Below are 4,440 nucleotides of genomic sequence, written 5' to 3' on the forward strand. Positions count from 1 at the left end.
CACATTTTGTCCTTTCCTGCCTCCTCTTCTCCACTGCACTTTTCTAAATCTTGTAGCTCCTTGCCAAGGCAGCTCACCTCCTCCGTGGGGCCTTTGCTGACCATCTCAAGCACTGTGGCATACCCCTTTCGTGCGCTCCTATAATACCTGTAAGTAGCAGTCATTTGATCCTCGCTTTGTATGCAGACTTCTCTTTATGTGCCTTCTCGGCAAAATGCTAATCTCTATCTCCCATCTCTCCATGGCCAACAGGGCCACCTCAGTGCAGGCAATGAGCAGTGGATGCTTGATTGACAGTCCACTCAGCATAGTGGCTCATTTTAAACTCTATAGGAGAAAAGAAAAAACCCATCATGCAGAGAAGAGGGCTGCCTTCAGATTTCCAAATCCAAACTCAGCTTGGCACTCATGTTGGGATTTCCAACATATTCCCATAATCTCATAATAAATATCCTGTTAGGTTAGGCTGACATGAAAAGGTGTCTATTACTTGCCTTACGAAGATACAGGGACCTGACAAAATGACGTAAGGTTCTAGAATGTGGTTGTAAAAGGCAATGTATAACTTTCCAGGTGATCACTGATTTGAATAGGAAGCCTTGGGAGCACTGGAATTGATTAAATAACTCAGAAAGCTTTTACTGAGTCTTGAGTGTAGGGCAAGATTCTAGTTATCTGAGTATAGCAAATGTTTTCGGAGCTCACGTCATATTCCCTTGGGCCACCCCAAATTTTAGTCCAGCCCCAATGACCTAATAGTGACATTGAGAATGCACGCTTTATTATTTTTTTTTAAAGATTTTATTTATTTATTTGACAGAGAGAGAGCACAAGCAGGGGGAGCAGCAGAGGGAGAGGGAGAAGCAGGATCCCCACTTAGCAGGGAGCACGATGTGGGGCTTGATCCCAGGACCCTGCGATCATGACTGAACTGAAGGCAAACATTTAACTGACTGAGCCACCCAGGTGCCCCGAGAATGTACCCTTTAAAGAATTTTCATCCTTTTCTGCTTTATTCCCTCATTTCTGCTTCCTAGGATCACATCCCAAACAAACTACGTGTTTCCAGACCTTGTCTAGGCTCTACGTTAGGGGGATCTTGAGCTAAGACAGAGAGATACATAGGATATGGTATTTGTTCATAAGGATCTTATAAGCTTAGATGGAGTATTTGGACACATATTCTTGGAAACAAGGAAAATAAAAGGCAGATTTCAATTAAATGACACACAAGTGGTACAGGTTCTAGTCCATTATGATTGATACAGATTGTATTAAATTTTAGTAATAATTCTTCCAGCTCTGGTTGCTCTAACTAGGAAGATATGGTTCTTCCAGAATTATTATTTCTTTTGATATTTTATTAATCTGATATCTTACTAAAGTGTTCTGTTCTTAGCTAAGTATGAAGAGGTGGGATTGGGTACATTTTGTACCACATCCTTAGTGATCTGTAATTATATCCTGTCATTCAAATGCTATTCTATTCAACTTTGCAGAGCTTAAACATCCCTTAACATTTTACTTCTCCTAATACTAAATGGAACACTTAGGTGTTCACAAAATTATCTTGGAACATGTCATGAGAATAAACAAAATGAATTGAAGTTATCATTTTGTACTTGGGGCCAATTATTTTAAAGGAAAAAAGAAAGGGAGCTTAATTTTTTCATCACAAAACTAATATAATAATATTTTAAAAATTGGGGAATGAATAAATATATCACCCATAGAAACATACTATTAAAACTTGTTATTTTATTTTTGCAAATTTTTATGATTGGCCATATTACAAATACCTTTTTTACACAATTGTAACACTCAAAAATTTTTGGTTTGAATCCTTTACTGAGGCAATTTTGGAGCTTCAAGAAGTCATCTTGAGAATCCTGTTCATCACATATAGTATTCTGGGATTATAGGCCTTCATTATCCACTAGACAGAGTTCTAAGGGAAGGCGGTTTTCCTGATTCCCTTTCTTGAGTCACCTATGTCTTCTAGCCTCTTTTAGATTGGAGGATCTTGATAGCCATGTTTATAAAGGAGGTCACTATAAAATTTCTTAAAATACCAAGCTATTAAAATGTTTTAATAATTTTTTTCAAATCTTTGTTTAAGAGAAATATGCACCATGAAATCAAGGCATTGCTTGAATTTGCATTTCAGAGTCTGGGAAGACCCTTCTTTACTCTTACGTTTTTATTTTTATTTTCTTCCAAGTCTTATGATAAAAAGAATTTACCTTTAGGATGGTGGTGGACCTTAGTGTGGGTCTTTGGCATTTATTTTCACTCTGCTTCAGTAAATTTTTACTATGAATACTCCTGTCCTCAGGAGTTTTTCTTTTATTATTTCTTTAATAGTTTATTTGTTTCCATTTTCTCTATTCTGGGGTTTTTTTATCTTATATTTTTAGCATATTAACCCTCCTGAATTAATCATGTATATAATTTCTCTCTATTATGTATCTTTGTCTTTTCTACTTTTGTCAGGATTTTGTCAGATTTATCTTTCAACTTGGTAAGAGTTTTATTTCAATACTACTATTATGTTTAAAATTTTTATTCATTAACTTTTAACAACTGAGATTTATTGAAAATATCAGAAGAAAAGACTTCATATACACAGTTGCCAGCAGAACCAGGCAGCTCAGTAATCTAATAAAAGGTGGCTTATCAGGCAGTCTGTTGAATGGCATACGCAACTAGGGAAGCTGAAGCATAACCAGCATACGCTGATCATCAATTTCTTTTCTTTTCTTTTCCTTAATGAGAACTAACACCACATTTTTTAATTTCCAAGAACTCTTTTCCGGCACCTGAATATTTTTTCTCTGTAGCATCGGTCTTTTATTTCACAGATACATTATCTTGTTTACTCTAAGGCTATTGATAAGATCGTTTTGAAATTCTCCTCTTTTCATTTCCTCCGAGTTCCTATTTTCCACATCACATTGTCACGATTTTAAATCTACTGGAAGAGTCTTTAACAATGTAAGCAAAATTCCCAGAGTTTGATTTCATGGCCTCTGATGGGCTCCACTTGGGTTATTTGCTCATTTTTGGTCCAGGTACTGTGTAGGGAGATGCAGATTTCACAGTTGGTTGGGGGTGGATCAGTGTTCTTCCTCTAGCGCCAGACAGAGAGCTCTATCAGAACTGAAAGTGAGAGAAAAGCCAGTCTTCAAAGAAGCTGAAGAGGCTGTTACTAGGAAAAGAGCCAAGGGATTTTGGATGGCCAAAAAATAGTAAATATGTGCACTGAAGTGCCTGGCACTGGGGTTTCCTTTGCAACACGCTGGCCCAGAGCTCAAAAAGCCAGTCTCGGAATTCTGGCAGTGACCCCTTACTCTCAATTTCAAGGCACCCAGCTAATATCCAGACATCACTACTTTTTCACAAATCTTACATCACGCTGAAGTCTAGCTTCCTTCAGCTTCTTCTGTGATCTCTGTCCTTGGGCGGGCCTTTGAGTTAAGTGAAGGCAGTACTCATGCTCCCAGGTCTGTCTTTTCCTTGTTTGACAGCCTTTTGAATCCTTTCTCTATCTTAGATCTCTCTTTTTTCCTCCGGGTTTGTGCATTCTGGTGGAGTACAAACAGCCTAGATCCTAGAGGACCATCATGGAGCACAGTTGATTCAAACTGGTTTCTGAGTGTAACCTAGGAGTATGTAAATAACTCACTTATTCACTCACTAAATGACAACTTATTCACTTACGCACTCACTATGGAGCTACTAAGGGATAATAATAATAATAATTCTTAAACCTAGAACGTGAGTCCTCCAGAACCACTAATGAAACCCACAGATCCTGCTTTTGTTTGGCAGCCCTGGGCAGCAGAGCTCACTGGCCCTCGCCTGCCCTCGTTGTCCCCAGCCAGGGCCCTCACTGTTGTGGTCATTTATGGTGGCACCTGAGGCTATAAGAGTTGGTACCTTAATTTCAAGAAGAAGTTAGAGGATGAGTTCCCCAGATGCCTGGACATCTGCAGCAACGGGGCTCCCCAGGCCACCGGCTATGTGGACATGGAAAGCTAGTTTCTGAGGCTGATGATCGCCATCAAGGCCACCTTGGCTCAGGGCTAATATGCCCTGAAAGCCAAATTCAGCGACCTTGGCCCAGCCCCTGTGGCAGGTCCTTCAGGACAGGAAGGACTGAAATGTCTTGTGGATGCCTGGGTTTTCCCTGACATCCTTGCAGCCGCCTTGTGGAAGCAGAGATTGATGCCTCTGGTCCCTGCCCTCGTGAGTGGGTGTGTGTGGGTGTGTGCGCGCGCGCGCCGAAGTTTAGCTCTGCACCCTGCCTGCCTTGCTCCTTCCTCTCCCCACATTTCCCCATATCCCTGTATCCCCCAGCCCTGTGATTACTCTCCGGCATTTGGGGTGATCAGGTTTGGGGGTTCCTTCTCAGGGAATGGCCGAGAGAGGCATCTGGGT

General features: G+C 40.5%; 1 pseudogene; it reads left to right on the forward strand.

Annotated features, from left to right (window-relative positions):
- Positions 1–214: 214 nt before the first annotated feature.
- On the forward strand, positions 215–4,201 carry LOC125101183 (selenoprotein W-like; annotated as a pseudogene).
- Positions 4,202–4,440: the final 239 nt, after the last annotated feature.

Source organism: Lutra lutra, chromosome 5 (genome assembly GCF_902655055.1).
Source record: "Lutra lutra chromosome 5, mLutLut1.2, whole genome shotgun sequence".
Lineage (NCBI taxonomy): Eukaryota > Metazoa > Chordata > Mammalia > Carnivora > Mustelidae > Lutra > Lutra lutra.